The 24,791-nt window shown below is 43.0% G+C and overlaps 1 long non-coding RNA gene across 2 annotated transcripts; it reads left to right on the top strand.

Annotated features, from left to right (window-relative positions):
• Window positions 1-18,759: 18,759 nt before the first annotated feature.
• On the top strand, window positions 18,760-22,683 carry LOC148776246 (uncharacterized). Of its 2 annotated transcripts, none has more exons than XR_016038648.1 (3): window positions 18,760-18,995; window positions 19,846-19,982; window positions 22,550-22,683. It is a non-coding gene; the product is annotated as an uncharacterized LOC148776246 (long non-coding RNA). The 2 variants fall into 2 exon arrangements; XR_016038647.1 differs by having other exon boundaries at window positions 19,861-19,982.
• The last annotated feature ends 2,108 nt before the right edge of the window (window positions 22,684-24,791 follow it).

The following is a 24,791-nucleotide window of genomic DNA, read 5'->3' on the forward strand; positions in this document are numbered from 1 at the left end:
GAAAACTAGACAATGTAGTAAAAAGCAGAGACATCACTTTGCCAACAAAGGTCCACATAGTCAAAGGTATGGTTTTTCCAGTGATCATGTACGAATGTGAGAGCTGGACCATAAAGAAGGCTGAGTGCTGAAGAATTAATCCTTTTGAATTATGGGGCTAGAAAAGACTCTCAAGAGTCTCTTGGACATCAAGGAGATCAAACCAGTCCATCCTAAAGGAAATCAACCCTGAATATTCATTGGAAGGACTGATGCCGAAGCTGAAGCTCACTTTGGCCACCTGATGCAAAGAGCCAACTCACTGGAAAAGACCCTGATGCTGGGAAAGGCTGAAGGAAGGAGGAGAAGGGGACAACAGAAGATGAGATGGTTGGATGGCATCACTGATTTGATGGACATGAGTTTGAGCAAACTCCAGGAGAAGCCTGGGGTCCATGGGGTCGCAAGGAGTCAGACACGACTGAGTGACTGAACAACGAACAACAGCCATTGTCCAGTATTGTTTCTGGCAAGTGTGACCAAAGAGACATTGAATTTTTCTAAAAAGCATGCCAGGGACCACTCACAAGTGAGAGCTAGTTGCAGTGCCACGGGGACAGCTTCCCAATTCCCAGATCAAACTGTGTGACAAGCCATTAACTCAAGGGTTCCAGGGCTGGTCTCCAGATTTCATACCTGCCTGACCACGGCAGAGGCAGCAGGTGCCCTGGTGGGCCGGTTCTACAGACACGCTCTGAGAGTCACAGATGGAGCTTCTCCTAGTGCCTGCTCCGGTCCCTCTGCTGTACACACCCCGCGTGTGCCAATAACCGAGGTGACACCACGGCCACGAAGAAAGGAGCCGCTGACACAGGTGGAGAAAGACCCGGAAGGAGACCAACAGGCCTTCCTCTCGCCTCACTCCTCACTTTCTGCCCCATGCCCATCTTTGCCTATTGAAATCCAACTCCTCCTTCCAAACTCAGCCAGGTCTTGCGTCCTCCGGGAAACCTTGCCCAGCGGCATGCTGGCAGTGCTCCCTCCTCTGCGACTCTACAGCTTCTCTTCGGTTTCTCTCTCTTAGCAGGTGGGGCACACATCCACCTTTGCAGCTATCCCCACGCAGTCCCTTTTCTATGATGCTGACCTCCTTGAAAACAGGCACTTTATCTGTTCTTTTTGGTCTCTCCCAACACTTGACCTAATACGTAACACCTGGAATCATCCCAAAAAAGACTTTGATTGAATGATGCTCATTGAGGAGAGAAGACAGTCAAAAACCACTGGAGAGAAGCCCGTGGCAGGACATTTAAGGGCTGAATTGAGTATCACCAATCAAGAATGGCAGATGCCTCCTCCATCCCCAACAGTATGGTGACTTCTTGACTTCCACACTCCCTTCCCTACCTGCAACCCAGCCCACAGTAGAAAGAGGTATATTCACCAAGCAGATTGAACCATGGAGGTGCCGGACTCTGGGATACTTCTTCTTGTTTGGTCGCTCAGTTGTGTCTGACTCTTTGGAGCCCCATGGGCTGTAGCCCACAAGGCTCCTCTGTCCATGGGATCTCCCAGACAAGAATACTGGAGCGGGTTGCCATTTCCTTCTCCAGGGGATCTTCCCGACCCAGGGATCAAACCCACATCTCCTCCATTGCAGGCAGATTCTTTACCACTGAGCCACTGGGGAAGCCCCTCTGGGATAATAACAGCAGTAAAAATTCAGGGCCAAAGACAAGAGAAGTAAATTTTAATCTGATCAAGACAAAATTCTATCTCCAGAATTCCCTTAGGCAAGTCTATACCACCTCCAACACCAGGAGTCAGAGGGTTTGTAAGAAATTCAACACATCTCAAATCCCCAGAGAAAGCAGCTCCAGTTTTGAGGATCTTCTGATGGAAAGTCCATCTGGTCACCTAATGAAACCCCAGCCCCCGAGGTCCACACCAGGCAGGAGGCTCCTAATTGCCATCTCACACCTCCTTCTGAAATATGAATGGTTACTGATGAATCATCAAACATTTCAGGAAAGTGCCAACATGAAAGAGAGGAACCAGGAGAGACAAGCAACCTCACAGAAAAAAAAAAAAAAAAAAGACCAGCCTCCCCAAGCAGAAGAGACTCCTCCAGCTGATGCCTCCAGACTTTGTCTGCATAACTGGATCTCCTGGGTCTCCAACTGTCCAATACTAGCCCACACTGCAGTTTGGGATTTACCAGTTTCCATGGTCACAGGGCTTTCCTGGTGCCTCAGATGGCAAATAATCTGCTTGCAACGTGGGAGACCTGGATTCGATCCCTGGGTCAGGAAGATCCCCTGGAGAAGGAAATGGCTACCCATCCCAGTATTCTTGCCTGGAAAACCCCAAGGGCAGAGGAGCCTGGAGGACTACAGTCCATGGGGTCACACAAGAGCCAATCCCTTACAATAAATGTTTCTCTGTATATGCATATCCTATTGGTTCTATTTCTTCAGAGTACCCTGACATACACAATTGCTTAAAACACAGAATTATCATATGATCCAGCAATTCCACTCTTAAGTATATAAAAGTGAAAGTGAGAGTCTTTTGCTAAGTCATGTCTGATTCTTTGCAAACCCATGGACTACAGCCCACTAGGCTCTTCTGTCCATGGAATTTTCCAGGCAAGAATACTGGAATGGGTTACCATTTCCTCCTCCAGGGGATCTTCCCAACCCAGAAACTGAACCCTTATTTCCTGCACTGGCAGGCAGATTCTTTAGGTATATACCCAAGATAAATGAAAACATGTCCACACAAAAACTTGTACAAATTTTGACAGCAGCATTATTGCCATGAGCCAGAAAGTGGAAACAACACAGAAGTCCATCAGTAGCCGAATGGATAAATACAATGTGACAAATCCATACAACAGTATATTATTCAACAAAAAGAGGAAGAAAGTACTGACACATGTGACGACACGGGCGATTCTTAACAGTATTATGCTAAGTGAAAAGAAGTCAGACGTGTAAAGGACCACATGCATGATCCTGCCTACATGAAATGTTCAGAATAAGCAAATCTATAGGGACAGAAAGTGGATTTAGTGGAGCATGGGTGATTTGGGGGTGAAGGCTAAAGAGTATGGCATTTCTTATTAGGAAATATTTGACAAAAAGGTTTTCAAATGAGATAACGACAATTGTCATACAACTTTGTGAATGTACTTTAAAATAGGAAATTAATGTATCATGGCATTCAGAAAGGTTAACATCCAGTTATGATATTCCTGCCAAAGATGCATGACCCACATCTAATCATGAGAAAATATCAGGCTACTCAAATGGAGGACATTCTACTGGACTGTACTCTTCAAAAACGTCAAGGTCAAGAGAAACAGTGAAGGGCTGAGGGAGTGTCGCAGGTTGAAGATGAAAGAGACAAGACAAATACATGCAATGTGGATCCTGAATTGGGTGGATCCTGGGTTGTATCCTAAATATTGGATTTTTTATTGTTGTTGTGATAAAGGATATCAGTGGTCCAAAGGCTGCAGAAGAAGCAATAGTATTATGCCAGTGTTCCTTTCCTGACTTTGCAACTTGCACTGGGATTATGTAAAAGAATACCCTCTTTTTTTTTTAAGAAACACATACTGAAGTTATTTAGGAAAAAGACAAAAAATCATGAAAAATTATCTATATATCTACCATAGAAAGAGAGAAAGTAAGTGCGGTAAAAAGTTATCAACTGGAGAATCTGAATGAAGGGGAATACAGGAATTCTTTGCATTGCTTTTGCGACTTTAAAGGAGGGTACAATTTTTTCCATAGAAAAATGTAAAAAAAAAAAGAATATATCATTAGACAATCTTTCCTAGTCACTAGTATGGATCTAACTCATGTTTTCAGTTGCTGCATAACATTTCTTCATCTAAACAAAGTTTATTCAAGCCTTCTCTAACTGATGATAATTGATCTTGTATCTAGTTTTCAGCACAATTGATACACACGAATCCTAACATGTTGGTGGTTTTTTTCCATAAGATAGAGTCCCAAGAGTAAGGTCATTGGGAAGAGGTATATGTCCTACTTTTTATTTTAGTCGTTATTGCTACATTGCTTTTCTAAAAGGCTACACAACTCATTTTTCCACTAGTACCTGAGATCTTTCCCCTAGTTCTTGTCAATAATGGTGCCCTTGTCAATAATGGTGCCACTCTTTTTAATTTTTGATAATCACATTATTCTAATGTGCATTTAGCTAATTACTTATGAGGTTGTACTATTTTCTATGTTTATGAGCCTATGGATTGCTCATTAATATATCTTGCCCATTTTTCTACACATTTGCTCATTTTTTATCAAATTTAAAAGCTTTTCTATAGCAATCTTTCAATGTATATTGAAAATGTCCACACACAACCACCCCAACACACACACAATTTTATCATTACTACAAGTTGAATTAACTTATAGTATAACTAGTCACTAGGGAAAGTTTATATAATCAAACATACCTATCTTTTCCAATATGCCTTTCAGATTTATTGTCTTGACTTAAAAACTCTCCCCCATCCTAAGGGTAAAACAGTTACTTACATTCTCTTTCATGACTTTTGGTTAACTTATTCTTACATTTAGCGTTTAAACTTTCTGGAGTTTCTCTCTGCATATGGAGTAAGAAAGAAGTTTAAATTTATCTTCTTTCAATCAGTGGCTGGTGGTAATGTTAGGAGCCCTAACATCTGAGTAGCCATCTGAGGATAGGCCTGAGACCTTGCTTAGGCCTAAGTTTGGATTTCCTGGAGACAGGGTGGAGGCTAAGTTCACAGAAACTCCTCCCTAAGAAGATCCCGCCAGCGCCAAAATTAAGAAACTCCTCCCTAGAAAAAATCAGGCCAATCAGAGGAAAAAGGGAAATCCCCCAGAAAAACCTCGCGTGCATACACTGGCCAATGAGCTTCTGCGAGCACATGAACTGGCCAATGAGCTGCCAGCTTGATCTTTTGAACAAAAATAGGTGCTTATGTAATCTAAGACTATAAAAACCGCTGTGACCTGGGCTCGGGGCTCTTGTCCCACTCCACTGCGCTGGAGGAGGCATGAGCCCTAGCTCGAGCTAGAAATAAACCCCATTCTTGCTTTTGCGTTGCTGCGAGTGTCTTTCTCTACCAGTATGGGGGCGCCGGACTCGGGGCATAACAGTAATAAACTGCAAGCCACAGAGGAGCTCAGAAGGCCAACATGGCATAGCGCTTGGAAGCCACGCTCACTGACCTGGGGCTCCCGCTCTGCCGTGTGCTGGCTGTGTGACCTTGGGTAAACTCCTGACCCTCTCTGTCCCTCACGGCCCTCCTTTGCAAAACAGAATCATTACAGGCCCAACTTCATACAGTTGTGGTGACAACTCACTGAGTAATCTAAGTGCTTAGCACAGTCCCCAGACCACAGTTAGAGTAACGTTCAGAACGAGGATTTTCCTGCTGCAAAGCCTCTCACTGTATAAGCCTCAGGCGCAGAGGGGACTCAGATGCCTGATCTGTTCCAGGTGGGACACCAGGGCAGGGAGACCAGCAGGCCGTCCCCAGAGACTCCCATTCACCAGCTACCACTGCCCCTCGGGAAGACCCAGCATCTCCACTCAAGACCTCTCTCCTCGCCCCAGACTCTCATCCTGCCCAATGGGAGAGAACCAAGCCCTGGTCCACCTCCCAGCTCTACTTAGGGGAGGAAGGAAGAGCCTGCAGCAGTCTGTGGGAAGGGAATGGGATCATCTTTCAAATTCCCCTTTCCTTCCAAACCTGAGCTCCTTCCTGGTTAAAAAGGTCACCTGGCCTAGAAATGGTCAGGGTGAGTAAATCATCGGAGGTCATAAAACCAGGCAGTCATCTTCTTAGTTTTAATTTATCATTCTGGCCAACTGGGTCCACTCTGCAGATGGCAACTTCTCAGATACCAAAATCAGGAGGATGAGGATGAGGGAAGGGTGTCACTCTTTTTATATTTTTAATTTAAAAAATTTTTTTAACTTTTTTATTTTGCACTGGGATATAGTCAGTTAACAGGCTTCCCCAGTGGCTCATCGGTAAAGAACCATCCACAAAGCAGGGGACGCAGGAGAAGTGTGTTCGATCCCTGGGTTGGAAAGATCCCCTGAAGGAGGGCATGGCAACCCACTCCAGTATTCTTGCCTGGAGAATCCCTGGACAGAGGAGCCTGGCGAGCTACAGTCCATAGTGTTGCAAATGACTGACACAACTGAGCACATACACACACACACACAACGCTGATTAACAATGCTGTGACAGTTTTGGTGAACAGTGAAGGGACTCAGCCACACATAAACATGTACCCATTCTCCTCCAAACTCCCCGCCCCTCCAGGCTGCCACATAACATTGAGCAGAGTCCCCTGAGCTACACAGTAGGTCCTTCTTGGCTATCTATTTTATATATAGCAGTGTGTACATGTCCATCCCAAATTCCCAGTCTCCCCATCCTTCCCACCACTGCCCCCCCAGCAACCATTAGCTCATTCTCTAAGTCTGTGAGTCTTTTTCTACTTTGCAAATTCATTTGTATCATTTCATTTTAGATTCCACATGTAAGGGATGTCATCCGATATTTCTCCTCTGCCTGACTTACTTCACTCAGTATGACAATGTCTAGGTCCACCCATGTTGCTGCAAATATTTCATTCTTTTTAATGGCTGAGTACTATTCCATTGTAAATCTGTGCCACATCTTCTTTATCCATTCCTCTGTCAATGGACACGTAGGCTGGTTCCATGTCTTGGCCACTGTAAACTGTGCTGCAGTGAACAACAGATCATGCTTTTCTCCAGATACATGCCCAGGAGTGGGATTACAGGATCATATGCTAGCTCTATTTTTAGTTTTTTAAGGAACCTCCCTACAGTTCTCCACAGTGGCTGTACCAACTTACATTCCTATCCACAGCATAGAAAGGGTCCCTTCTCTACAAGGGTGCTAAACTCTTCTAAAAGCCAGCCACGTCATCCATGCAGAGCTAGGGGGATGAAGTGAGCTACAGAAAGACAAGGGTCCAGCCCCTACTGCCTCCATCCTCTCTTCCGAGTCACAGGCTGGAAAGATGCCCCTGTATCCCCGTGCCGCCCCACACGCTCAGAGGGAGCCTGGCTGTCCTCACCTCCGACTGCATGCCACAATTACCCAACAACCGCACCGCACTCGGGCAGGCACGCTGCTTGAAGCCACTCGAGGGATGAGAAAGCCTGGCTTCCACTGGCCTCCTGAGTGCCTGATGCTCCAGCCACCTTGAAAGGCATTGTTCTCTTCTGGCCATTGTCCAAAGAAGGAGAGGATTTCTTCCTGCCAGCCTCTGTGGTGGGTCCTAATCAGAATGGCCCCCAGGCACATTAACACCTGGCTTCTGGGGGTTGTGGGAGAGCGTGACCCATTGTGTGTCTGCATTTTCCTCCCAGTCACTGAGTTTCGGCTCCAGGCTGAGAGATCCAGGCAAGGGTCCACAGAGAAAGGATGACCTGTCTCCTGCAGCCCACAGGTGTGCCCACAATGCTGTCTTCTTAACCACCCAGCAAACAATTCCCACCAGTGACAATGTCAAAAAGGGAGGGGGGTCCACGCATGACACTCCCCACCTCCGCTCACAAACTAGCCTCTCCTGCAACTGGGTCAGTGGAAAGCTGGGGGCTTCTGCTCACTCCAAGGGCCCATCTGGGAGAACCAGCCCCAAGGTCAGGTCATTGTGCCCGCTGAGTACCCTCAGGCTCTCTGGCATTGCCCTTGAAAAGCTGCTTTCATAAGCCCTGAGAGTTCCACACCAGGGGGTCGAGCAGTTCCTGCCTCACTGAGCATCACTTCCCAGACACGCAGGCTGGTCCCTTACTCAGGGAATCCCCTTCCGGCCAGGAGCTGCCTGCTGGTGGGAAAATTCTGAGAACTTGTAAGCAATACAATTCACATCGTAAAAACGCATTTCTCGGTGAGCATGATCTACTAGTTTGGAGAAGTGGGGATATTTCAAGATGTGACTTTCCTGAAGAAAGGGTGGGAAAAATGTTTCTCCCCCAAACGCTATTTCCCGGATTCAAAAGGACCCATCCCCTTCTCTGGAACGTTTGTTGTTCAGTTGCTCAGTCTTTGAGAATCTGTGGCCTGTAGCCTGCCAGGCTCCTCTATCCATGAGGATTTTCCAAGCAAGAATACTGGAGTGGGTTGCCATTTCCAACTCCAGAGGATCTTCCTGACTGAGGGATCAAACCCACATCTCCTTCAAGTCTCCTGCATTGCAGGCCGATTGTTTACCACTGAACCACCAGCATTTGTGGGGAGAGGCTCATTTCATCTGAACCCATTGTCTTCCTGGGAGGGCAGGTATCCCCATACTTGTCAATTTCCCTCCCTGCACAGGTCACCTGAAATGTCTCCCAGACAACGGAGAGAGCAGTGATACTGTCAGGCCCATCACTCATCTTCCTAGAAGCCCGGGATGGGTCCCAGCAGGAATATTGCCCAGCACAGCAATTTTCAAGATGCTTTCTCTTGTTCAGATTAAACAATGAAGCCCCTACACAGGTTAAGCCCTCTGCTAATGTTAGGATCTTTCAGAATCTGGTGGCAAAATCCAGTTGCCTAGGAAGCTAGAAGAGCTCCAGAATTTGGACTCTATCACAAACTACAGTAACAGAAAAGGCAGAGGAACCAGAAATCAAATCTGCCAGATCACAGAAAAAGCAAGGGAATTCCAGAAAAACATCTACTTCTGTTTCACTGACTGTGCTAAAGACTTTGACCGTGTGGATCACAACAAACTGGAAAATTCTTAAAGAGATGAGAATACCAGACCATCTTATCTGAGAAACCTGTAAGCAGGACAAGAAGCACTGTTAGAACTGGACATGGAACAACAAACTGGTTCAAAATTGGGAAAGGAGTATTTCAAGGCCATAGATTGTCACCTGGATTATTTAACTTATATGCAGAGTACATCATGAGAAATGCCAGGCTGGATGAAGTACAAGCTGGAATCAAGATTGCTGGGAGAAATATCAACAACCTCAGATAACCTCTGCAGAAAGCGAAGAGGAACTAAAGAACCTCTCGATGAAACAGGAGAGTGAAAAAGCTGGCTTAAAACTCGACATTCAAAACACAAAGATCCTGGTATCCAGTCCCATCACTTCATGGCAAATAGATGGGGAAACAATGGAAACAGTGACAGACTTTATTTTTTTGGGCTCCAAAATCACTGCAGATGGTGACTGCAGCTATGAAATTAAAAGACACTTGCTCCTTGAAGAAAAGCTATGACAAACCTAGACAGCATATTAAAAAGCAGAGACATTACTTTGCCGACAAAGGTGCGTGCACAGACCTATGCATTAATGGGGAGAAAAGCGGAGAGAGGAAAGACAGGGGTAGGGATTAGGAGGTACAAACTGTTGGATTGGTGAAAAAGTTCATTTGGGTTTTTCCATAAGATATAATGGAAAAATCCAAAAGAATTTTTTGGCCAACCCAATACTATGCATAAATTAGCTACAAGGACATATTATACAACACAGGGAATACAGCCAATAGTTCATAATAACTATAAACAGAATGTAACCTTCAAATACATGACTCACCATGGTACACACCTCAAACTTACATAATATACATCAACTATATCCCAGCAAAAAATAAATAAAACAAGATTTTTTTAAGCACTATGAACTAGCCATCTGTATGGTCCCCACTAACTCTGAAATGCTAAGGTTCTAATTAACAAAACAAACAATTGGTGCTAAAGTGATCCCAACCTGAGTGACAAGTTAACAACAAGTTGTGTGATTAAATACAGAAGCAAGCCTTTAATAACATAAATAGGAGAACTTAATAAGAACACTATTATCTAGCATTTGGGGGACAAGATGGCACAGACCCACTTTTCCCTGCTCCTTCCATAGGTGGCTCTGACAGTAAAGAATCCACCTCTAGTGTAGGAGACTTGGGTTTGATCCCTGGACTGAGAAAATTCCCTGGAGAAAGGAATAGCTACCCACTCCAGTATTCTTGCCTGGAGAATCCCATAGACAGAGATGCCTGGCAGGTTACAGTCCACGGTGTCGCAAAGAATAGGACATGAGTGAGCAATTAAGCACTACTACTACTCTGATGCTGGGAAAGGTTGGGGGCGGGAGGAGAAGGGGACGACGGAGAATGAGATGGCTGGATGGCATCACCGACTCTGTGGACATGAGTTTGAGTGAACTCTGGGAGTTGGTGATGGACAGGGAGGCCTGGCGTGCTGTGATTCATGGGGTCGCGGAGAGTCGGACACGACTGAGCGACTGAACTGAACTGAACTGAACTGAACTACTCTGTCTAAATACAACTAAATTCTGTGGACGTAAATCAATTGCCAACCATAGAAGGATTACAAACTTGGAAAGAAGGCAACTTGAATGGAGGTCTTGGGGCGTTAGGAACACCACTGTGGGGAGCTCCCTGAGCTTTCCTTTTTTTTCCTTTTTTTTTTCTTCTATATCTTCCAACTGGGCACTGGAGAGCCCTGCAACTCAGAACTGCAAACAACAAAGACAAGAAAAAAAGAATACACATACGAAAATGCCGTGCTCTCTGCCAAAGGCCCAGGAAAGGAGCAGCCCCACAGAGGTGTGGGTGGGAACACCATAGGTAGCAGCAGGAGCCCTGACCTGCCCGCAGCAGGAAGGGCAACAACGCAGCCCAGGCAGAGGGCCTATCCCCTCCCCAGGCAGGGGGAGGAGAGCCCGTCTGCACACACCAGGGGCACCAGCAGGCCCTGTCCTGTGTGCACACGCTCAGCTGTGTGTGAGTCTTTGCCACCCCATGGACTGTAGCCCACCAGTCTCCTCTGTCCATGGGATCCTCTGGGGAAGAATACTGGAGTGGCTGGCCAATCCCTTCTCCAGGGGATCTTTCCAACCCAGGGATCAAACTTGGATCTCCCACACTGCAGGTAGATTCTTTACTAGCTGAGCCACCTGGGAAGCCCACAGCCCATTGTCCTCCAAACTTCCACGTAGGGGCTGGCAGCATTCTAGACTCCGTGGCTCTTGTCCACCACCCAGTGGTAGAAGGTGGCCCAGGTGAGGCTTCCCTCCATAGCTGCACCGGCAGTTAGTGCAAAGCCCCTTGGCACCAGGTCTACCAGATACAGCATGGCCCACCCCCACCTAACAGCACCAGGAGGCCCAGAGAAGCAACCTCTACTCCCCAGGGCAGCACCAGCAGGGACTTAAACAGGAGCTCAAGTGGAGCCAGAAAAACAAAACAGACCAGAATAGCATTTAGAGGCTCAGCGACTAAGTCACCATTGGAATTACAGCCCATAAAATAAGACTAGAACCTAAACATTAAACCAAAGCATGATGACCGATTAGAATAAAAATGTAAGTAGGATCAAGACTCTCCTAAGCGAAAGTTGCTCAGTCGTGTCTGACTCTGCGACCCCATGGGCTATACAGTCCATGGAATTCTCCAGGCCAGAATATTGGAGTGGGTAGCCTTTCCCTTCTCCAGGGGATCTTTCAACCCATAGACTGAACCCAGGTCTCCTGCAGTGCAGATGGATTCTTTACCAGCTGAGCCACAAGGGAAGACTCTCCTAACACCACAGGCAAATGTCCAAGATAGAAGTGAAAAAGACTCCTGAGAATCCCCTGGACAGCAAGATCAAACCAGTCTATTATAAAGAAAATCAACCCTGAATATTCATTGGAAGGACTGATGCTGAAGCTGAGGCTCCAATACCTTGGCCACCTGATGCGAAGAGCCAACTCATTGGAAAAGACCCTGATGTTGGGAAAGACTGAAGCTGATGGGTCTGACAGAGGATAAGATGGTTGGATGGCATCACTGACTCTATGGACATGAGTTTGAGCAAACTCCCCCAGGAGATGGTGAAGGACAGGGAAGCCTGGGATGTTTCAGCCGACAGGATCGTAAAAAGCTGGACATTATTTAGCGACTGAACAACAACAACATCATAGCAAAACCCAGGTAAGCCATAACCTAAATGGAAACAGGAAATCAGGATTGATGTCAACGCTCAGATAGATGAGATGCTGAACTCATCTAACAAAGATGGAAAGCTGCCATCCTAAAATTGCCTCAGTAAGTAATTATAGATTCATTTGAAACAAATGAATAAATGTGAAATCTCAGCAAAGTATAAGTTATAAAAATAATGAAGTGGAAATAATCTAAATGAAAAATGAAATAACTGAAGTGAAAATCTCTCTGAATTGACTCAATAATAGAGTGCAGTAACAAAAGATAGAATCAGCGAACTGGAGGACAGATCAATAGAATTCATTCAGTCTGAACAACAGAGAAGGTAGACTGAAAAAAAATGAACAAAGCCTCAGGAATCTGTGGGACAACAGCAAATGATCTAACATTTATGTTATCAGAATCCTAGAAGGAAAGGAGCGAAAATGTGTAATTTTAAGGACTTGCCTGTCCTTAACCACGGAGGGGTTAAGACTCCACTCTCCCACTGCAGGGGTGGCAGGTTTGATCCCTGGTCAGGCTTCCCTGATGGCGCAGTGGTAAAGAATCCGTCTGCCAATATGGGAGTCATCGTGAGTTCCATCCCTGGGTCAGGAAGATCCCCGGGAGAAGGAGATGGCAATCCACTCCAGTATTCCTGCCTGGGAAATTCCATGGACAGAGGAGCCTAGCGGGCTACAGTCCATGGAGTCACAAAGAGTTGGACACAACTGAGCAACTAAGCACGCATGCAAACATAGGGAACTCAGATTCTGCATGCCTTGTGGCATGACCAAAATAAATAAATAAAAGAAACACCTTTAAAAAGTGTGGGATTAAAAACTATTCAACAAAAATAGTGGCTGGACAGGTTCTTTACCACCAAGCCACCAGGGAAGCTGAAAATGCCCAGATATGGTGAATGACAGATATCTTAGAGATGTAGAAAGCTGACTGAATACAAAATAGGACCTAAAGAAATCCATGCCGAGATATATTATAATTAAACTTGTAAAAACTGAAAACATAGACAAAAATTTTAGAGCAACCACAGAAACGCAGCAAACTGGAAGGAAACAATGATCGGCATGACGCAGAGCTCTCATCTGAAACCGTGGAAGCCAGAAGAACCAGCACACTTTGCAAACCAGTCTTGAAAGAAATGAACTGTCAGCCAAGAACTACATCTAGCAAAACCGTTCTTCAAGAATGAAAGAGGGATCAAGATATCCTCAGACTGAGGAAAAGTAAGAGAATTTGTTTCTAGCAGAATTAGCCTCGAAGAATGAAGTAGCGCATTGTGGTTTCAATGGAATTTCCCTAATGACTAATGATGTTGAACATCTTTTCATGAACTTTTGGATATTTGTATATTCTCTTTGGAGAAATATTTATTCAAGTCCTTGCTTATTTTAATATTTTTTCCTTTTTATTGTTAAATTTTAAGAGTTCTATATTCTAGACCTTTGTCAGTTCTATAAATTGAAATATTTTCTTCCTTTGTGAAGGTTGTATTTTCACTTTCTTGATATGCAAAAGTTTTTCATTTTGATACAGCCCAGTTCAGTTCAGTCGCTCAGTCATGTCCGACTCTCCGTGACCCCATGAATCACAGCACGCCAGGCCTCCCTATCCATCACCAACTCCCGGAGTTCACTCAGACTCATGTCCACAGAGTCGGTGATGCCATCCAGCCATCTCATTCTTGGTCATCCCCTTCTCCTCCCGCCCCCAACCTTTCCTAGCATCAGAGTCTTTTCCAGTGAGTCAACTCGTTGCATGAGGTGGCCAAAATATTGCAGTTTCAGCTTTAGCATCAGTCCTTCCAATGAACACCCAGGATCGATCTCCCTTAGAATGGACTGGTTGGATCTCCTTGCGGTACAAGGGACTCTCAAGAGTCTTCTCCAGCACCACAGTTCAAAAGCATCAATTCTTCGGCGATCAGCTTTCTTCACAGCCCAACTTATCTATTTTTTCTTTTGTTCCTTGTGCTTTTGGTGTCCTATCTATGAATTTTTGGCCAAACCCAAGGTCATGAAGATTTAACTTCATATTTTCTTATAAAATCCCTATGGGTTTAGCTCTTAAATTTAAGTCTTCAATCCATTTTATCAAATTTGTTCATCTTTTAAAGATTGTTTTGACTATCACTGCTTTCCAGGTGGCTCAGTAGTAAAGAATCCACTTGCCAACGCAGGAGACATAAGGGATGTGGGTTCGATCCCTGAGTCAGGAAGATCTCCTGGTTGAGGGCATGACAACCCACTCCAGTATTCTTGCCTGGAGAATCCCATGGACAGAGGAGCCTGGTGGACTACGGTCCACAGGGTCACAAAGAGTCAGATATGACTGAAGTGACTTAGCATGCACGCATGCTTTCCATGTGAACTGTGGGATCAGTTTTTCCATTTCTGAAGAAGATAAAAGAGGCCCAGAGGACTCTGATAGGAACTGCACTAAATCTTAGGTCACTCTGGATAGTATTACCACTTATCAATATTAAGTCTTCCAAGCCATGAATACAGGATTTTTTTCCATTTTTTTCCAGTTCAGTTCAGTTGCTCAGTTGGGTCCGACTCTGCGACCCCATGAATCACAGCACACCAGGCCTCCCTGTCCATCACCAACTCCCGGAGTTCACTCAAACTCATGTCCACAGAGTCGGTGATGCCATTCAGCCATCTCATTCTCTCGTCCCCTTCTCCTCCTGCCCCCAATCCCTCCCAGCATCAGAGTCTTTTCCAGTGAGTCAACTCTTCACATGAGGTGGCCAAAGTATTGGAGTTTCAGCTTTAGCATCAGTCCTTTCAATGAACACCCAGGACTAATCTCCTTTGGAATGGACTGGTTGGATCTCCTTGCAGTCCAAGGGACTCTCAAGAGTCTTCTCCAGCACCACAGTTCAAAAGCATCAATTCTTCGGCAATCAGCTTTCTTCACAGTCCAACTCTCACATCCATACATGACCACGGGAAAAACCATAGCCTTGACTAGACGGACCTTGGTTGGCAAAGTAATGTCTCTGCTTTTTAATATACTATCTAGGTTGGTCATAACTTTCCTTCCAAGGAGTAAGCGTCTTTTAATTTCATGGCTGCAATCAGCATCCGCAGTGATTTTGGAGCCCCAAAAAATAAAGTCTGACACTGTTTCCACTGTTTCCCCATCTATTTCCCATGAAGTGATGGGACCAGATGCCATGATCTTCGTTTTCTGAATGTTGAGCTTCAAGCCAACTTTTTCACTTTCCCCTTTCACTTTCATCAAGAGGCTTTTGAGTTCCTCTTCACTTTCTGCCATAAGGGTGGTGTCACTTGCATATCTGAGGTTATTGATATTTCTTCCGGCAATCTTGATTCCAGCTTGTGCTTCTTCCAGCCCAGCGTTCCTCATGATGTACTCTGCATATAAGTTAAATAAGCTGGGTGATAATATACAACCTTGACGTACTCCTTTCCCTATTTGGAACCAGTCTGTTGTTCCATGTCCAGTTCTGACTGTTGCTTCCTGACCTGCATACAGGTTTCTCAAGAGGCAGGTCAGGTGGTCTGGTATTCCCATCTCTTTCAGAATTTTCCACAGTTTGTTGTGATCCACACAGTCAAAGGCTTTGTTTAAGCATCCATTAACCTTTTAGCAAGGCTGCAGTCCATGGGGTCTCTGAGGGTCGGACACGACTGAGCAACTTCACTCCCACTTTTCACTTTCATGCATTGGAGAAGGAAATGGCAACCCACTCCAGTGTTCTTGCCTGGAGAATCCCAGGGACGGGCAAGCCTGGTGGGCTGCCATCCATGGGGTCGCACAGAGTCGGACACGACTGAAGTGACTTAGCAGCAGCAGCAGCAACCTTTCAGCAATGTTCTATCATTTTCAGTGTACAAGGCTTACACCTCCTCAGTTAAATTTATTCCTAAGTATTTTGTGCTTTTTGATGCTATTATAAATGAAATTGTTTTCTTAATATCTCATTTACATCATTCATTTCTATCTAGAGAAACAATTGATTTTAGTTTGCTAATTTTATATCCTGCTACTTTGCTACATCAGTTTATTAGCTGCAAAATTTTTTGTGGATTTTTTTTGGATTTTCTATACTTTGCAATAGGTAATTGACTTGGAATCTTGTATTTGTATGTAGGTATTTACAGCTATATATTTCTCTTTGAGCTCTGCCTTCACTGTATCCCATAAATTTAGGTATGCTGACTTTTACTTTCCATTCTTCTCTTTTTCTAATTTCCCTTGTGTGGCTTAGAACAACAGAAAGTTATTGTTTCCGAGTTCTGGAGGCTAGAATCTGAAACCAAGGTGTTAGCCAGGCCAGACTTCCTCCAAAGTCTCTGGGGAAAGATCTTCTTACCTTTTTTCAGCTTCTGGTGGATACAGATGTTCCTCGGCTTGTGGCAGCACAAACAGGCCACTCTCTGACTCCATGTTCCACTGTGTTCACCCTTTGCACCTTCACCCGCCCATCTTTGTGCAAGGAAACCAGTCATACTGGATTAGGCCCATAGAAGTCCCATGTGGCCTTAACTAATTACATCCACAATGACTCTATTTCTATATCAGGTCTCCTTCTGAAGCACAGGTGGTTAGGACTTCAACAGTTCTTTCTGTGGGGACACTATTCAACTCACATTAAGAAATTAGTGGGACTTCCCTGAGGGTCCAGTGATTGAGAGTCCATCTTGCAATGCAGAAGATGTGGGATTGAACCCATGACCAGGGTTCAATCCTTGGTCCGGGAACTAAGATCCAACATACCACAGAGCAACTAAGCCCCTGTGCTCTAGAGCCTTAGTGCTACAACTAGAGTCCTTATGCAGCCAAATTAATAAACAAATATTTTAAAAAAAAGAAATGAGTACTGGGACAAAAATATCAAACCACAAAGGGTTGGAAGAGGAAATTAATAATGGTAAGGGCTAAAATCTATGTAATAAAAATATACAAATCCAAAGCATTTCATTGAAAAGACCAATACCATTGATGATCTTCTTGTGAGCCTGATAAAGACAAAATGAAACACAGAAAAAGTATGCATGAGTAGAATGGGAACATCAGATAATCACAGACTAGGACCAGTGAATCCACTGTAAAACAACACTCCTACAAGCTGCTGGCAACATACTTGGACGCAGATGGTTTCCTTGCAAAATGCAAAAACGACCAGAATATAAACCAAGAAAAGGAGGCCTTGAATAAATCAACTGTTATAGATGAACCTGAAAAGGCAATTAAAAATTCACTACTGAAAAGACTAGTCACTACCTGGGACTAGATGGTTTCATAATGGAGCCCCAATTCTCAGTTAATATTCATGATTAATCTATTTCCAACATAAACTGTTCACTTGTATCATATTATACAATGTTTAGGTTTATCCCTCCTATATCCCATGATTTAATGTCCTGCATAAAATAGTTTAACCCCATATGAACTCTAGGGAGCAGACTAATAAAATACCTAGGAATAAACCTACCTAAGAAGGCAAAAAGACTCTGAAAACTATGACACTGATGAGAGATATTGAAGAAGACACAAGCAGATAGAAAGATATACCATGTTCTTGGATTAGAAGAATCAATACTGTTCATTAAAATGACTAAACTACCCAAGGGAATCTAGAGAGTCAATGCAATCCCTGTCAAATGACCAATGACATTTTTCACAGAAATAGAACAACAAAACAAAATTTAGTTTGCATGGAAACACAAAGACCCCCAAAACAATCTTGAGAAAGAAGTGCAGAGCTTGAGGAATCATTGCCCTTGACTTTAGACTATACTACAGACTATACTATAGACTTTAGACTATAGCTACAGTCATCAAGACATATGGCAGCAGCACAAAAACAGATGCATAGATCAATGGAATAGGACAGAAAGCCCAGAAATAAACCCATGTGCTTATGGCCAGGTAATCTGTCCATATTTATTACTGAAGGCCTCTGAATGTTCTTCTTCCTTCCTTGCTAACCCTCCCCCACCTGCCAGGATTATGCATTGTCACTTTAGAGTTAACTGAAGATATTTCCTAAGAACACCTCAACATGTGCGCTGTGTGTGGTAATATGTGCAAAGGAAGCCTAGAGAAACAGTCCCCCACCCGTCAGAGGATGAATTTGTATTTTGAATAAAACAAGTCTATGTGTTTGCCAAGTGAGAGAAAGGTGGGAGAGAGAAGGACTGAGAGTTTGGGATTAGCAGATAGAAACAATTACATTAATATGTAGGATGGATAAACAATAAGGTCCTACTGTGTGGCACAGGGAACTATATTCAGTATCCTGTGATAAGCCATCAGGTATATATACACACATTCTTATTCATATTCTTTTACATATATAAATAATTCACTTTGCTGTACAGCAGAAATTAACACAAATCGTAAATCAACTCTACTTTAAAAATTAAACTACAACAAAACCAGTCTAAATGATCCCTTTAGTTAAATGTAGCCCATGTTCCCCTATGAAATGGAAATATAAAGCTATCACTTCCCAAGGGTTTTCCTTTTTGCCATCAAATACATCACCAGGGGACAAGAACATGGGAGTGATTAGTTTTTAGAGCCAACTATTTTCTCCCAATGGAAACCCACATAAAGCTGAAGTCTGAATAACCGGTCACCATTTGTGATTAGACGATGATTGTCTTGCTGAATGGATATATGATCATGGATATTCCACGAACACACATTAACAAAATGTCCTAGCTTGGTCAGGTGACCTTAATTGTTCCTAAAATGTGTTTGAGAGGGCTCCCCAAAGGACGTAGTAACAGGGCTAAATAAAATCAAAACAATAAGACCATGGAAAGAGGAAGGAAGTATGCTAATCACAGAGCCTGATAGCCTCACAAACACTAAATATCAAGTCTGACTCAGAGCTTCCTTGAGCAAAAAAGGGGAACAGAAGTTACACAGCTCTGCTCCTCAGAAAGAAAAAAGCACCCGCTCCCACCCACTCATCTGCAAAATTCAGAAGGATGCTGGTTTTGTGGAGGGAGTGTTTTGCACCGTAAGTATCACAGGAGATGATTCTTTTTTCCAGAAAAATTGTGTAACAAATGGAGAAGTGATTTCCTGTGTGTGCTTTTGGTAAAACCCCCAGGAAAGGTCCAGAGTCAGATACTGTGGGGAACAGCCAGTTTAAACCAAGTTAAAACAGGAGGGCTCCTATGGGGGCTCTCCTTTCAGACTCTTCAGTGTGCATTTGGTTAATCATGGGACTTTGGTCCATGGAGACCTGCTAGCATCAGGCAGAACAGGTGTCCCACAGAAAAGCCTTTGGGAAACTCACTTTAGATGTTCTTGCTTTCTATTTTTTTTTAAATTCAGTATTTTTATTAACTGTCTCACAAATCAAGATAACACAAGTCCATTCATATTTATCTCAAATGTGTGTGTGCGTGTGCTCAGTTGTGTCTGACTCTTTTGAAACCCCAGAGACTGTAACCCACCAGGATCCTCTGTCCACGGAAATTTTCAGGCAAGAACTCTGGAGTGGGTTGCCACTTCCTACTCCAGGGGATCTTCCCAATCCAGGGATCAAATGTGAGTCTCTTAAGTCTCCTACACTGGCAGGTGGATTCTTTACCACTAGTGCCATCTGGGAAGCCCATCTCAAATGTGCACAATCTATCTTTTTTAATTGGCAGAAAACTGCTTTACAACGTTGTGCTGGTTTCTGCTGTACAACAGTGTGAATCAGCTGTATATATCCCTTCCCTCTTGAACCTCCCTCCTATCCCCCATCCCAACCCTCGGTCATCACAGAGCACCAGGCTGAGATCTCTGTGCTATAGAGCAGGTTCCCACCAGCTACCTATTTTACACATGGGAATGTACATATGGCAATCCTATTCTAGATGTTCTTTTCAAAGGTATCTTCCTCAGCCTGGACTTCAATCAGAGTGGCCAAACTGACAGGCGGAGATTAGATTCTCCGAGACAACTCAGGGTTCGGCTTTTCCACATGGCCAAAGGCAGAGAGCCAGATGGAGAGGTAAGCAACCAAGTGACTTGGTGATCCTTTGTGAAAGTTCTGAAGCCTAACCAGGCTTCCTGCCTTAAAGCTAACTGAGTAGCAGTGAACAGAACATGAATTTTTCTTGAACTAGTTTTAGATTCACTTTACCACCTAGGAAAAGTATTCATGTATTAAGACTTCACATCCTAGAGCCTAAGAACGACAGGAGACTTAAGGTATGCTACCGAAATATGTAGAACGATTGAAAAGTCTGCAAGTGGAGAAGCTGAACTGGTTTTCTGGGATCATCCTTCGCATGACCCCTTCACATCTATATATAACACTGTTTCTAAATATATGTTCTATTTGCACGTTGGTAAGATTCTACTGACTTGATGGACATGAGTTTGAGCAAGCTCTGGGAGTTGGTGATGGACAGGGAAGCCTGGTGTGCTGCAGCCCATGGGGTCGCAAAGAGTTGGACACGACAGAGTGACCAAACAACCACCACAATAAGATACCATGTCCAGGTCAAGTTGGCAAACACTAGGTTAGGCTAGTTAAAGGAAGGATAAGTTAGAAGGTTCTATTTTAAGAGGGTATACTGAAAACATGCTTTTCTCCACTTGTTACCACTAAAGAACAACAACGATAATTAAATAAATAGAAGGGGTCTTCAGCAGATGAAAGGTTTTAACATATTACTAGAGAAGGAAAGTGGATGAAGTATGATGGTGAAGTTATATGAGGAAGCCAAAGGGAAGGCTGTATTTTAAAAAGGGCTAAAGGGAGCCAGGAAAGAGATTCTTCCTGAAGAAATTCAGACCCAAAGATGGTGAGGTTCCAGAGGCTGGCAGTCCAGTGTTTATCACCAAACAAAGAAGTCAAAGAGATTTCCTTTAGAGAAATGGACCTGGTTGGGTGGGAATGGGCTAGTGGTTTAGGAAATCTGAAATTTTGGAGATTCCCAGTCAAAGGGCTGTCCATTCAGCCATGTACCCTGAGCTCCCCATCAGCTTTCTCATTCAGACCTAATGAGGAAACAAACCTACTTACACAACAGCAGAGAAAACTTACATCAGTCACCTATAAGCAATCTAGTCAGAGGAAAACTTAGAATCATCAGACACACGTGGACACCAGGAACGTGAAAAGGTAAACAAGCAAAAAAACTGAACTTGGAAAATCAAGAAGTTAAAAATTCTAATTTCTATCACCATGGAGAAGACGTTATATCCATAAAACAAGAAAAGAATACAAGCCATAAAGACCTCAAGAAAACAATATACACTGCTCTCTGTATCTCGCTGTAGAAATCTTTACCTTTTGCATGTAGAACAACAATCATCTAGAATTGATTTTGTGTACTGTTTGGGGTGTGGATGAATACTTATTTTTCCACGTGTGAAATGCAAAAGTGGTCCAATTCTATTTGAAAAGGACTTTCTTTTGCAAATATTCTTCATTGTCATAAATCTCAGTGTGCATATATGTGAGTTCATTTCTGAACTTTTACTTTATAGGTCTATTTGTTTATTCTTGTATCAATATGACATTGTCACTCACAATAAGTGGGTGGTGGTGGTGGTTTAGTCACTAAGTTGTGTCTGACTCTTGCAACCCCATGGACAGAGGAGCCTGGTAGGCTACAGTCCATGGGATTCTTCAGGCAAGAATACTGGAGTGGGTTGCCATTTCCTTCTCCAGGGGATCTTCCTGACCCAGGAATCGAACCCGGGTCTCCTGCATTGTAGGCGGATTCTTTACCAACTGAGCTACAAGGGAAGCCCCTGTAATAAGTGGGAGAGAAGTGAAAATACTACAAGTTTTCTCCTTCCATCACCATCTTGGATACATCGACCATTTGCATTTCAATATGCATTTTAGAGTCAGTTAGTTACTTCCACGTGCATACACAAAAAAGGGAAAAAGCTGGGATTTTTATTTTGACTGTATTAAATCCATATAATTTAGGATGCATTGACATCTTTGTCATTCTTTGATCAACAAACACAGCATATTACTTCTTTTATGCAGTTTTCTAAAATTCTTTAAAAAGTTTTCTGTGCAGAGGACTTGCATGTTTCCCACCGGAACTATTAGCACTTTAATGAAGTTCAGTTCAGTTCAGTCGCTCAGTTGTGTCTGACTCTTTGCGACCCCATGAATCACAGCACACCAGGCCTCCCTGTCCATCACCAACTCCTGGAGTTCACTCAAACTCATGTCCACAGAGTCGGTGATGCCATCCAGCCATCTCATTCTCTGTCGTCCCCTTCTTAGGAGTTTAATTTTTTAAGCATTGAAAATACTATATTCAAGTTTCCTCTCAGTTTATAATTTCTGCTGCTGAATAGAAACATAATTGCTCTTTTAAACCTTTTTGTTTTTAAACAATGATGGCACTATAAGTATAGAACTTTCATAAGAAGTTGCAAAAATAGTACAGGTTCCAGGTTAGTCTTTTCCAATGATAGCACCTTACCTAATTATAATGCAATATCCAAACTGGGAAATCCACAGAATCTACTTAGATTTCGCAGATTTCCATGCACTTATTTACGTGCGTGTTGAAAGGTCTCTGTGTTTCTCCACATGTGCAGGCTCACATAATCACCACCACAATCAAGACACTGAATTTTTACACAAGCAAGGACTGAGTTATTGCCACAAAGATGCCCCTCAAGCGGGTCCTCTGCCATCACGTGCACCCACCGCTCACAGCCTGAAACACCAGCAACTACTGCTCTGTTTCTAAATTTCGTCATATTAAATAAAGAGTGAAGTGTGCGACATTTTGAGTTTGAGATTACCTTCTTTTCACTCAGTGAAATGCCTCTGAGATCCATATAAGTTGTTGCCCGAATCAATAGTTTCTTCCTTTTCATTGCTGAGAAGTATTCCATGGGAGGGATGTATCAGAGTTCATCTATTTATTCACTCAAGGACATATGGATTGTTTCCTATTTTTATCTATTATAAACAAAGATCAGATCAATGGAACATGTTAGAAATATAGATCAATGGAACACGTTAGAAAGCTTAGAAACGAAAGCACACACTTATGGTCAATTACTCTATGATAAAGGAGGCAAGAATATACACTAGGGAAAGACAGTCTCTTCAATAAATGGCGCTGGGAAAACCTGACAGCTATAAGTAGAAAATGAAACTTGAACATTCTCTAATACCATATACAAAAATGAACTCAAATAGACTAATGACCTAAATGTAAGACCATATATTATAAAATTCCCAGAGGAAAACATAAGCAGAATACTCTTTGACATAAATAACAGCAAAATTTTTTTGGATCCATCTCCTACAGTAATGGAAATAAAAACAAAAATTAAAAAACGGGACCTAATTAAACTTACAAGCATCTCCACAGCAAAACCATAAACAAAATGAAAAGACAATCTATGGAAAGGAAGAAAATATTTGGAACCAATAAGAGATTAATTTTCAAAATACACAGACAACTCACTATCAAAAAACAACCCAGTCAAAAACTAGCCAGAAGACCTAAATAGACCTCTCTCCAGAGAAGAAGCACAGATGCACACAGGCACATGAAAAAACACTCAACATCACGTTACTAGAGAAACGCAAATCAAAACTGCAATGAGGCACCACCTCACACCAGCCAGAACGGCCGTCATCCAAAAGTCTACAAATAAATGCTGGAGAGGGTGTGAAAAAAATGAACCCTCCTACACTATTGGTGAGAATGTAAACCCGTGCAGCAGCCACAATGGAGATCAGTATGGAGGTTCCTTAAAAACTAAGAATAGAGTCACCATGTGATCTTGCAATCCACTCCTGGGCATACATCCAGAGAAAAGAAAGTGAAAGTGAGGTCAGTTGTGTCCGACTCTTTGTGACTCCATGGACTGTAGCCTACCAGGTTCCTCCGTCCATGGGATTTTCCAGGCAAGAATACTGGAGTGGGTTGCCATTTCCTTCTCCAGGAGATCTTCCCGATCCAGGGATTGAACCCGGGTCTCCCACATTGTAGGCAGATGCTTTACCTTCTGAGCCACCAGGAAGATTATTTTTTCCAGAGAAAAAATTCAAAAAGACAAAAAGATCGTAATTCAAAAAGACACATGTATCCCAGTGTTCACAGAAGCACTATTTACAATAGACAAGACATGGAAATAACCTAAATATCTATCAACAGATGAATGGATAAAGAAGATGCGGTATATATACATAGAAGAATGTTGCTCAGCCATAAAAAAGAATGAAATAATATCATCTGCAGCAATATGGATGGGCTTAGAGAATATCATACTAAGTGAAGTAAGTCAGACAAATATCTAAAAATATGAAACAAATGAATTTATTTACAAAACAGAAATCGACTCAGAAAACAAACTTACAGTCACAAAAGGGGAAAGGGAATAGGGGAAGGATAAATTAGGAGCTTGAGATTAAAATTTAGGATTAAAATATACACATTACTATATACAAAATAGTTAACGAACAAGAACCTACTGTAAAGCACAGGGAACTACACTTGGTATCTTGTAATAACATATAATGGGAAAGAATCTAGAAAAGTATGTATATTTGAATCACTTTGCTATATACTTGAAACTAACACAACATTTTAAATCAGCTATATTTCAATAAATAGTTTTCAACAAAATAAAGCAAAAAGCTATGTTATGTCCAGGTTATTTTGTACACGTAAATTTTTATTTCCCCAGAATAAACAGGTGCAAGTGTTAGGTCACATTGTTGTTTTTTTACGAAGTGGCCAAATTCTTTTCCTAAGTAGTTACAATCTTTTTACATTCCTACCAGTCACATAGGAGAGATTATTTATTCACATGCTCA

The sequence above is a fragment of the Moschus berezovskii genome, chromosome 11 (genome assembly GCF_049115385.1).
Source record: "Moschus berezovskii isolate FMDL1 chromosome 11, NW_MosBer_1.0, whole genome shotgun sequence".
Taxonomy (NCBI): Eukaryota; Metazoa; Chordata; class Mammalia; order Artiodactyla; family Moschidae; genus Moschus; species Moschus berezovskii.